Here is a 12,551-nt window from a genome sequence, read left to right on the forward strand (position 1 = left end):
ATCCGACGGATCTCCGTCTCCGTTGAACTTGGACAGGTGCGGCATACAGAAACCGGGTGGGTAAGCCGTTGCTGCTATGCTGGGGGCGAAGAGCTCCATCTCGTCCCCCGAATCATATTCGTCTTTCTCTTTCTCCGACAGGAGCTTCCTCATCAGCTCTACCATCTGAGCCAGGCGCTCGAGGGTTTTGTCCTGATCTCCTTGGTTATTCCGGGGCTGTTCAACAACTCTGGATCCATTGCACATATTTGGTGGGTTATTGCCCCTCCTATCTTGAGATAGGTTATTTGGGACATTCCCGCCGTTACGTACTTTCGATAGGTCTCCCCCTGAGCGAGCATGGCTTTAACCTCCTACTGGCTCTCCTCTATGAGAGTTAAGGCGATCTCACAGGTCGCCCCCCTGGTGGTTTGAGGACTTTGTGCCAAACTTAAACGCTGACGCAGGTCTCCGCCAGAAAGGTCGCTCCAGTGAATGTCGGTCCAGTAACTCCCGTTAGAAAAGCTCGGAGTCCGCCTTTGGGGGTGAGGGTCCAGGCTTTCTCTCGGCGCCCTGCTACGTCGGGAAGGTCCCGCAGACGTCAGGTTTCTCCCAATGCTTCCATAAGCTGGAATATCTCAGATGGGCCGAGGTGGAGACAGATATCTTATTGGTGAGGGAGGATGCCTGACCGGAGATGCGATCCTTGTTCCATCAGGGCGGATTAAGTTAGGTGGGGGCCTCGCGGCCCTGCCAACATGCGGGTCTCGCGCCTGGCGATCTAGACGAGGTGCAAGACGGCTGGTGGGGACGGGCTGATGTTGTGAGCCCTCCCCGGATCTCCTTCTGGAATTTCCTCGAGCTCTCGTGGGCACGCTCGAGGCTGGTTGGGAGCTGGGAGTTGAAGTTCGGACCGAACGACTGTACTGTTGCTGTTCGGCTCTAGGCATGTCTTCGAAGTTTTCCTCTCGATGGTGCGATGAGGGAATAGAGTTGGCTGTCAAAGATCTGTCCGAGTGGCTAGGCCTGGACCGATTACCCCGGCGAGACTTATGAGTCTCGCCTTGCCTCTTTCCGATGTTAGCGTCGGTTGTAAGAAGGGGTAGTCGGGCCAACACCTCCTTGATTTGCTGATTAGCTGTTGCTAGCTGGCTCCTCAATTGAGCATTCTCCATCTCCACCGTAGTGTAATAACCTAGGTTTGGATTAGGTGGCCGGGGCGCCGAACTTCCAGTGTCATCTTGGCCCACCGGCTGCTTGCCCAGCCGCTGTTGGACCTCAGGAATTTGTTCGCCGGGGATGGCGATATGATGAGCCTCCTGCCCATCATGTTGTTTCATCTCGTTACCGTGTCTGGATCGAGTGGTCACCATAGTTGGATGTTTACGACAACACCAATCTAACTAGCTCTCAATGAAAGCACCAAACTGTTGACGTGGTTCTTCGCCAACAGGTAATTAAGAAAATAAGAGGAAGGGATTAGTGCTTATGTTGAACCAAAATAGATGAATGATCTTTTTAGGAATGGGCCGGTGACACAATTACGTTTTTAGGTGGTTCAAAGGTTAAAATCCTTCTACTCCACCAGTCAGTATTATTGCTATATGCTTGGTATTCTTTTACAGGGTATTTCTTACGCGATAGAGTCCAACCCTTTGTAACTCCCAGGGTCTCCATATTTATAGGAGAAGGCACCTGGGAGTTGGTAATAAAGTCATCCCGTGACCTTCTTACCTATCATGTCAACTCTGTGACATTCATGATCAATTCCTAAAACCTGACACATGAAGTGTGGTCTAATCAATAGGTAAGGGGGATAATGGGCTGCACGGCCCAACCCAGTCGTGGGTGTCAGAATGCGCACGTTCATGCTGCGTGACCGAGAAGTCAGGGATATATCAGACACGTGATGTCTGATATATGCACGTTTACCTTGCGTGGTTGACTTTATAAGGGGTAACAGCCTCCAACCCTAGCTCGTACCACGAGCTGGATGCTTCCCTCGACCTATGGCTTTCAAAGTCCAAACTCAGTCTAATCTTGGCGAACCCTTAGGTTACCTCGAGCTGAGGAGGTAGGATCTTTCGAGTGGCAGCTCCGGCCTTGGGGATGTCCATGTGGTAGACATGATCAGGCCGTATCTCAGCTTGCTAACAGCCTGTGGGAAAACCAGGGCGTGCAATTACATTTTTGAACTTGTTACTATAAGAAAACCAAGCTTGTTCAATCAAAATAAGAAAATTTACTCTGCTTAAAGGTTGTTTGGTCGAAAAGGTTTAACTTGTGATCCACCATACTTACTCAGTTACCTCGAGGAGTTCTAGTAAGGCGTTGAAGATCACCGCAAAACCTCCAAATCTACCTCGGAACAACTTTAACAAAAAAATAAAAAAAAAACATAAAAAAAATATAAATTTAATTCAGATTTCTGAGAGTGGATGAATCATCACGAAAATTCTAGTGAAACTTCTTCCAATTCATTCACCACTCCGTCTGAAACTCCTTCCACCATTCCTACTTCTCCACAAACTTTAGTTGATAATAATCCATTTGTAATGGCTCGCAATGATGAAATCCAACCAAGAACTCTCAATGACAATCTCCATCCTACTCGCACTTCCACACCTTCATGCATTACATTCCCTCCTAATATGCTCACGTTAGACTTTAAACCTGACATGATTCAACTCTTGCCCACATTTCATGGACTGGAAAACGAAAGCCATACGTGCATATTAGATAATTTGAGGAGGTAGCAGCCACGTTCTATAACGTAGCTGAAAATGCCGATTCTGTGCAACTAAAGTTCTTATCTTTCTCCTTGAAAGATAAAGCCAAAATCAGGTTATACTCTTTGAGACCTAGGTCTATTGGAACATGTGAGGAAATGAACAAATCTTTATTTTTGAAACACTTCCCTAGCCATAAGACCAACAGTCTAAAACGACAAATTTCCACATTTTCCAAAAAAGACAATGAAACGTTCTATCAAGTCTGGGAAAGATTCAAAGATCTGTTGAATTAGTGCCCGCACCATGGCTAATAGAACTGGCGTTTGGTCAGTTACTTCTATGAAAACCTCACGAGTCATGAGCGCCAGTTTGTAGAAATGCTATGCAATGGTGAATTCCTCGAAAAAGAGCCAGACGATGCTCTTGAATATCTCGAAGAAACTGCGAAAAAATCTCACATCTGGATTGGTCCAAGTGCTACTGATAGCACCAACCGACATAAACAATCTGGGATCTATCAACTTCGGGAAGAGGATAGTGTTAAGGCCCAACTTGAAGCTTTATAAAAATAGTTTGAGGTCTTAATGACGAAAAATGGCCAAAAACCGCACACGATTGCTCAAGTGGAACCACAAGAACCTTGCTTTGTTTGATGGATAGAGCATTTAGCTAAGGACTGCTTAGCTTTTAATGACATGGGGGGGGGGGGGGGCTTTATGAGGAGTAATGCAATGCCTTAGGGGCATATAACAAGCCATTCTCCCATACGTACAACCCTGGTTGGAGAAACCACCCAAATTTCAATTGGAGAGATTCCAACCAAGCTCAATCGTTTGGAAACCAATAAAGAAACAAACATCAAATTCAACCATCAAAGACCTATTCTGCACCTCAATACAATGCTCATCCACAACGAAATTCTTTTGAGAATAACCTTCATGCATTCATAGAGGAACAATTCAAACTAAATTTCCAAATGATGGAAGAAATCAAGGAAATGAAATGTCAATTCTCAAAATTGACTGAATCCTTGGCCATTCCAGAAATAGGCAAACTAGAAGTGGTAAAACTTTGCAAGACCCATCCATAAAAGCCACCTCTCGCAGCATTCCACAAGTTAATCCCGAGAATGTACCACTTAATGCTTCTCCAAAAGTACCATTTCTCTAGGCTCTTAGACCTGTTGGGAAACTTTCTGATAACCGAGCTGAAATCCTTAAGCACTTGACACAAGTGAAGATTAATATTCCTTTGCTTCACATCATAAAACAAGTGTTAGCTTATGCCAAAATCATTAAGGATCTATGCAATGCAAAAAGGAAGCACCATGTAAAGAAGACTGCTTTCTTGACTAAGCAAGTGAGTGCGGTGATTGAACAAAAGACACCGCCGTAATACAAAGAGCCCAGTTGTCCCACCATTTCTTGCCAAATTGGGACTCTTGAAGTCAACCAAGCCTTACTTGATCTTAGCGAGAATATAAATCTCATGCCTTACTCTGTGTACTCACAACTTGGTCTTGGAGAAATGAAGCCAACATCTGTTGTGCTGTAGCTTGCTGACCAAAAAGCCTAGGGGTATTGTTGAGGATGTTTTTCTTCAAATTGAAAAATTCTATTATCCCGTGGACTTTCTTATCCTTGATACCCAATCTGTGGTAAACATGGAGTCAAAAATTCCTATTATCCTTGGAAGACCGTTCCTTGCAACTACAAATTCTTTAATCAATTGTCAGAATGGCCTAATGAAGATATCGTTTGTAAATATGACTCTTGAAGTCAATATATTCCACATCGTGAAACAACCCCGAGAAGATGATGAATGTTATCAAATATTCATGATTGGCACTTTAATTCCTGAGGAGGTTCAATTGCGAAGCTACTTCGATAATCTTGGCAAACTCCTCCTTTTGTCTGACAATGAAAGTCCAAGTTCTATTGAGTTTACTCTTGCAATATCAGATTACACACACTCACGCAATAGAAGGTTTAAGTTTTGGAAACCTCGCTTTGAAGAGCTACATCGTGAGAGGGCACAACCAAAAAATTTAGCTGAAGAGGTTCCAATTGAATAGAGTTCACAAGACAAACACAAATTTCTGGTCGAGGTGCGCAATTTATTTTTGGATAACCCATACTTATTCAAGTATTGCCCCAAACAAATCATGCAAAGATGCATCCACAATGATGAGGTGTCTAGTGTGCTGAATTTTTTCCACAATGATGTTTGTGGTGGTCACTTTTCTGTGAAGAAAACCACTGTAAAAATCTTACAATGCGGTCTTTACTAGCCCACCTTGTTTAAAGACACCAATGATTTCTATCGTTCTTGTATAAGAAGCCAAAATTTAGGTTCCTTTTCCCGTCGACACATGATGCCCTCGAACCCAATTCTTGTTATCAAAATATTTGATTGTTGGGTGATAGACTTTATGGGACCATTTCCACCTTCTTTTGGCTACCTCTACATTCTTCTCATTGTGGATTATATTTCAAAATGGGTCGAGGCCATACCCTGTCGAACCAATGATAATGCTATAGTTGCCAAATTCTTGAAATAAAATGTGTTATCAAGGTTCGGTACTCCTCGTGCTATCATCCGTGATCAAGGCACTCACTTTTGCAACAGATCTTTTGAGGCTCTTATGCGTAAGTACGGTGTACTTCATAAAGTTGCAAATGCCTACCATCCACAGACTAATGGACAAGATGAGTTAGCCAATAGGGAGATAAAACACATTCTGGAAAAGACTGTAAATCTCAACCGCAAAGATTGGTCTACACGTTTTCTAGACGCTCTTTGGGCATACCGCAGTGCTTTCAAATCCCATCTTGGGATGTCTCCCTATCGGCTTGTTCTTGGAAAAGCCTGTCATTTACCTATCGAGCTCGATTATAAAGCTTATTAGGCTATCAAAGCCCTCAACTTTGACCTGAATGCCGCAAGTATCAATCGCAAACTCGAATTGTCCGAAATTGAGGAGTTGAGAAATGATGCATATGACAATTCCAAGATTTATAAAGCAAAGTTGAAAATTGTTCATGATAAACAGATCTTGCAAAAACAATGTGAGCAAAATCAGAAAGTGCATATGTATGATTCTCACTTGCACTTACATCCTGGTATACTGAGATCGCGATGGACTGGTCTATTTGTAGTGAAGCAGGTATTTCCCTACAGTTTTGTTAAGGTCGAGGACCCAACCGATGGGAGAATTTTTCTACTTAATGGCCAAAGAATGAATCATACATTGAGAGTGTGAGTCACGTTGAGGATGTCCTTCTTGAGGACCCAATTTATACACTCTGAAATTTTGAATGGTTTGTTTATTTTATTTTTTGTCTTTCTTTTAATTTTCTATGTTTTTCGTTCTTGTATTTTGTTTGTTTTGGGGTATTGTTATCAGGCTATTTCAGCTCTCACCTCATGGACATGATCATCATGCAGGTGTTCTCTTTCCTTATCTTTTTCATTGAGTATTCATTTTGACATTGAGGACACTGTCTAATTTTTGGTTGGGGGTGGTGAGCATTCATTTGGAATATCTTATTGTCTTGTTGAATTTTTATGTCAAATTTTCTCAAAATTATCCGAGCACGAGTAAAACTTGTTGGTTTGAGTCAGATTTTACTATGTTTAGCTATTAAGAAGTGATTTTCAGAGTACTTTTGTACACTTTCCAAACATGTGGTAAATTGATTGTTAACACAAATAGTTGAGAGAAATTTCAAGTTTAAAGTTTTTCATTTCTTGGTGAGTTGTGAGAGTTGAGAAAACAACTTTTTGACCTTTTATTGATCATTTGAGTTTGTAAAGTCACATCTTTGGAATTTAAAACATGACATTTACTAGAGGGATGTTTTTCATATAAGAATGAGTCTTTGTAATAAAGTTTAAATTTGTGTTCTATTTATTTTATTTTATTTGTAATTTCCTTTTATTTTTGTGTTGCCTCTTGTCAAAAAAAAAAAGAAAAAGAAAATATAAATGAAAAAGAAGAAACAAAAAAAGGAAAAGAAAAACATAGTACAAAAAGAAAAAAGAAAAAAGAAAAAAATTATGAAAAAAATGAAAAATGAAAAAACAAGAGAACAAGAGCAACACTTTCCTTTAATATTTTGTAGTTGTTGAAAAAAAATATTTATATTATTATTTTATTTGTTTTGTTTTGTGTAATTGTATTAAAAAATAATTTAAAAAAAATATTATTTATAGTTTCATTTTCTTATTTATCATCTCTAGTTAGTTGTCATTTTATTTTTTGAGTTTTCTCATGTAAATCCCAAAATGTTGTTTGTCCTTTGAATTCCAATAAGTTGATATGCCTATCTTGTGATCAATACTTGTTCAAATTGCTTGTCCTAAAAAGTTTATCTTTTCTCATTTAAGCGTAAGCTGTGACATTTCCAACTGCAAGAGTGTTATCATTCCCATTAAAATACTTTCAATGCCCGTGAGGAATTTGTAGTTGAGACCTTTATACTTTTGAGATTTTTCGATACTATTTGTGTTATGACTTGCAATAAAAATGAATGTGGTTTTGTGCACGCACACGTGACTCTGGAATTGCAACTGAAGTAGTTTCGATATAAATCTCTGACTTCTTACTGATATTTTGAAAATGCTCAGATTGTTTTGCTTGATTTGACTTGATTATTCAACTTGATAATTTTCTTTTTTACTTGAATTGCTAGGGACTAGCAATAAGCTAGTTAGGGGTTATGATTAGTGCTCAAAATGTCAATTTATTAGTTTTAAAGTGTAAAATAAATTAAGTTTTAATTAATATTTTCATGGGTTTATTGTTATATATTTTATAATTGAAAATATTAATTTTAATTTAATTTGTGTTTAATTTTCAGGAAATAAATCGTGTTTGGACATTAATAAAAAGAAAAGAGAAGGAATGAGTTAAAACTGAAAAAAGAGTTCAAAAGGTGGCACTTTTGAAGCAATGGAGCAAGCCCAACCCTTCCAGCCCAAGCCCGTGTCCTCCCCAGCGCAATGCCAGAAGCCTGTGACCTGTGAGCCATCCGTTTGACCCACGCCCCGACCCGCTGCTGCCTCCCTTTCTCTTGCCCAGTTGCACCATGTGGCGCGCTCCCACTGGCTGTGGCTGGGTCAAAGTTTCAGCCTGCCACCAGCTCATTCTATTATGAATTTTGGGCCTTGAACCTTCCATTTTGAGCTTTAAAGCTCTCATTTTGTGTTGTTTTAGAAAAATGGGTAAAATGACCATTCGCTAAAATAGCTAATATTAATATTAAGATTTCATTTTTCAAAATAATATTTTATTATTAATGTTTCAAATTTATTTTGTAAAACCTCATTTGTAGTTTAATTTCTTTTTAGTCATTTTCTTCTTCTATAAATAAGGACTCTTCTTTCACATTTAGTATGTAATTTTTAGAGGAAAGAAACTAGAGCAAAATTTCTACTCTCTTTCTTCTTGGAATTTTGTGAGAATCATGACCATAATGGCCTAATCTTCCTAGGAAGGTTACAGATAATTCCATATGCTAGTGATGTTATTTTGCTACTTTGATTTACTATATTCTTAATATAATGCATTTGAGTTGTTTATGTTCTTTCATCCTCATCTTTATTCACTTGTGCTAATAGTATATAGGATTAGTCATGCTCTTTCTATGTGCTTCTAATTAGTAAAAGTAATATTGATACATAATTTTATGTCTAATTTTCTATTGCATTATTCCCATTGGGTATTTTGTCATTTTTAGATTTTTCATAAGATTAACTTTGTGCTCCTAAAGTATAGAATTTTATAACTCATATGGACTTTTGTTAGAAAAGAATATGGACTTTAATGTTAGATTTTCCAAGTAAATGTTGGGATGTGAACTATTTACTTGCGTAGTTTTGTAAATCAAGTAACTAAGTAACTAAACAAGCATATGGATGATTCCTTAAACGTTTTTACTTTTCAACTCTTGATTACATCTTACTTTTATTTCATTTGACTTATCTCATTTCATCATTTCAACAAAAAGACAACAAAAAAAATCCCAATTCTATTTTCATTTTCATTTCTATTTATTTCATGTTACTAACTTTTTGTGTTAGCTTTCTACTAATCTTTTGGTTTTAGGTTACCTCCTTGTGGATCGACCGCCCGACTTTTACTACAACTACCACTTAGTGGTTGTCACATTTTGGGCATTAAACAATGGTAATCCTCTGTTTCAAATCCATCACCCTTGTACATTTGAGTGTGGTGTGGAACTGGGGCTCTGTTGACTTCTTCCATGGTCAACCCCCTGTGGGCTGACAATTCTGGTCTCTTCGCCACTGGACCATCGGCACAAATAACCAGCTCCCTAGCTGGTTCTTAGACTTCCGCCCTCGCGCCATCCCCGGATGCACCTTGTTCACGGGCCATGCAGATATTTCCTGGTCAAAGAGATAGAAATTGTGGTTGTGTAACTATCGAAGTTCCTCAGACATTTGAGACAAAAACCAAGCAGTTAGTATCTTGACCGAAGGAAAGATGGCAAAAACAAAGAGGACTCTAAGACTACTGCTCGGGGAGAAGAGGAGAGTTTTTCTTTTTGAAAATATGGGGTGTCCTCGGCGCCTAGGATCAGGTCAGAGAACACCCCCGTAGGTGTTACCGTAGGTGATTAACATACTGAAATCTGGGAATTTCCCAGGTTCCGGTCACAGGTCCAAAAATGCGAACGTGGCGTAAGATGTATCATGGGCCATCTTCGACCGTTCCTAATGTCGAAATGTGCCTAAAAAACTTTTGAAAACCAAAAACAACTTCTCAAATTCCATAAAATTGACATTCCTAAGCATGCCCCTGAACCCACAAGTAATGCCCGATGCAAATGCGAAATTAAAATACAGCTAAGTAAGCACTTACTAGAAATGAAGCGCCAATAGGTCCTGAGGTGAGTACTAAGTCTGAAATATCTCCTACCGTTTGCCCAGAAATAGGATGATTCATGCCAATCGTCCAGAGCTTGATCGTGAAAATATGTACGAAAGTGCACGCAATTGATTCAGGTAATATAGAAAATAAATAGAGTATCGTTCCCACAAAGACTATTAACCGATTACCAATAATTGTTCTTTGATTTATATTTGGCTGTCGAAAATAGAATGATTGTTAAACTAAGACTTAAAACTCAAATAAATTTTGCAAAAATAAAGATTAATTCAATAAATAAAAACCTAGGGTATTAACTTCATCAACTTTTCATTCTATTAATTTTATTAATCAGTTCTAAATTTCTTTCTTCCTATTCTAATAGCAGGTTAACATAAATCGATTCCTATTCTTTTTCAAGATATAAGAACTCATCCTATATGCAGGTTTTCTACATCTCCGTGATAAGCTTAAACATATAGCAGACATTAAGCATAGAAACCTAATTACTACACAAGCCATACATGTACTTTCTTCCAATATGCAACCTCTGTCTATATAACGATAGCATATTCAATTCTCATCTTTCGAATTTTGAATCAAAATCATAAATCAAGCAAATATTGATCAGGTATTTACTAGCATTAAGCAAACATTATATAGATTAGAATAGAGAAGAAAAATCAATAGAAACTCACAAAGAAAAAATATAAAAGTGCATAAAACTAGTCTAAGAATCAAAATTAGTCTCTAAAAACGTAATTAAAATATGACCTAATGACCTAATTAAACCCTAAGTCTGCATTTATAGTAAAAAAAAATCACAAATCCGTAGTTTTTCATAGGTGAGCTGCGACTTGACCTTCTCTAGGTCGCATCCCGTGTCAATTTTAAAGGCTCTCCGAATTTGCATATGTCTTCAAGCACCACGACTCAGGCATATAAAGTCGCGGCGGGTCGTGTCTTCGATGCACCCTTGCCTTAGCCTTTGACCTCCCCTAGCACCACGAATTATATGGGCAAGTCACGGCTCTAATTCCCTTTAGTTGCTTTGTGTTTATGCCTTGCCTAGAGTCGTGACTCAAAACTCCTAGTTGCGACCCTAATTCCATTATTTCTCAATTTAAGTCTTTCAACCTCGTTTCTTCATCAAAAACTGATTTTTACTCGTCCTTAGCACCATTTTGAGTCGAACAACCACCAAGAGCTTTGTTTTATACCATTTTCACTTCTTTTTACAATTTTCTCATTATTCAATGCACCAACCTACAACAAAGACAAACAAAATCATATTCTTGCACAAAACAAACATAAAGACTCAAGATTACCACTAAAACACATTATAAAACGACACTAAAATGAAGTTATCAAACTCCCCTAAATTTACTCTTTGTTCGCCCTCGAACAAAAGACTCAAAACAAACCTAGACTCTAACAACTAAGACAACATCCACAACATGAATTATACCAAAAACAATTATTATGCCTCAAAATCATGAATGCTAATCATATAATTCTCAGAAAACTACTCAACCGTTTATGCAATCTAGAATTTCGATCAAAACACTCCATCAACACACTTTAGTCTACTAACATTTTGGATTATCAAATCATGATCATTAAATAAACGTATTTGAAATCAATTATGCTAACCAAATTCTTTCCAAGCAATCCATTTAAACCAAATAATTCCATAAGCTCAATTTACTTGCTATTCTCCACTAATATAAATCATGACATGTATAAGAATCAACATGACTTGTATAGGCTTGTAATGATGGCTTAGGTAAAGGTAGATAGAAAATTAATTTTTAAGCTCACCTTACTATAAGCCCATGACCCAAAAATCACCGACTTTACTTCCATAGTAATACAATCCCATAATCCCTTTTCTTGTTTTTATTTAGAGAGATGTAATATATATATATATTTTAGATGCTAACTACACTCCCCCAAATTTTAATTTGCTATATATTCATATTGGGAGTGTATTGAACTTCTTTTTTTTTCAATATATATACTCTCTCTCTAATCTTTTGTACTTTTCATTTTCTACACCCACTAAATTCACATATAAACCCCATTACACATCAATCTCCATAACTTTTTTGTAATCATATGCTCATAGTATATTAGGGATGGATATATAACCAAGTTTAAAGTATTAGGCTTAAATAATGGCTTAGAAAAAAAAAGATACAATGTTAGGCTCAAAAGGAGTAAACCATATGAAGATAAAAGTACATCGAACCCATATAGAGTTTTATCATGAGCAGATTGTATCCATTGGGAAAATATAGATAAATTATTCACCCCGAAAGGTTTATATCCGTTGATAAGTTGTGAAGAGTTTAACCATAGATAATTTCTTAACCATCCCATCAAATAAGTGGAAGACTCATTAAATTGTGAAACGAAGATAAACAAAAATACCAATTGAAAGTTTTTAATTCATCAATTATTATAATTATAGAAGGCAGTCCTAAAAAAAATAGACTAACAAGGATCAATTAATTTAAGGTCGGCAAGAAAAGCTCAAATGATCCAAATGATAGCCTAAATCATATTCCTAAGCATACATGATATATTATTTTGCCTCAAATAACAAGTAAGCAAGTTCTAGAATTGTAGAAAATAATTTCCACTTTCTATTCATCATTCCACTAACCAATTTCAACAAGCATAATCAATATAAAAAACATCAATTTAAATATCATGAAAAAATATTCAACAAATGTTGTCTAAACTAAAATGAACTAACAGAGTGTTCAATCAAGCACACATATTTTTTTTTAGATTTCATTTTCTTTGGATTATACTCATAACATTCACTTTATTCTCATCGACACTTGTTGTCAATAATCATTCATGTTGGTAATAAACACACATTAAAACAAAACTCCAAAAAACCAACATAAACTAAACAAAAATAATAGAAAAATAAGCTC

At 37.5% G+C, this 12,551-nt stretch overlaps 1 non-coding gene across 1 annotated transcript; it reads right to left on the bottom strand.

The window, feature by feature from the left end:
- Positions 1-2,914: 2,914 nt before the first annotated feature.
- On the bottom strand, positions 2,915-3,021 carry LOC133820243 (small nucleolar RNA R71). Its single transcript, XR_009886668.1, has one exon. It is a non-coding gene; the product is annotated as a small nucleolar RNA R71 (small nucleolar RNA).
- Between the last annotated feature and the right edge of the window lie 9,530 nt (positions 3,022-12,551).

Source organism: Humulus lupulus, chromosome 2 (assembly GCF_963169125.1).
Source record: "Humulus lupulus chromosome 2, drHumLupu1.1, whole genome shotgun sequence".
Taxonomy (NCBI): domain Eukaryota; kingdom Viridiplantae; phylum Streptophyta; class Magnoliopsida; order Rosales; family Cannabaceae; genus Humulus; species Humulus lupulus.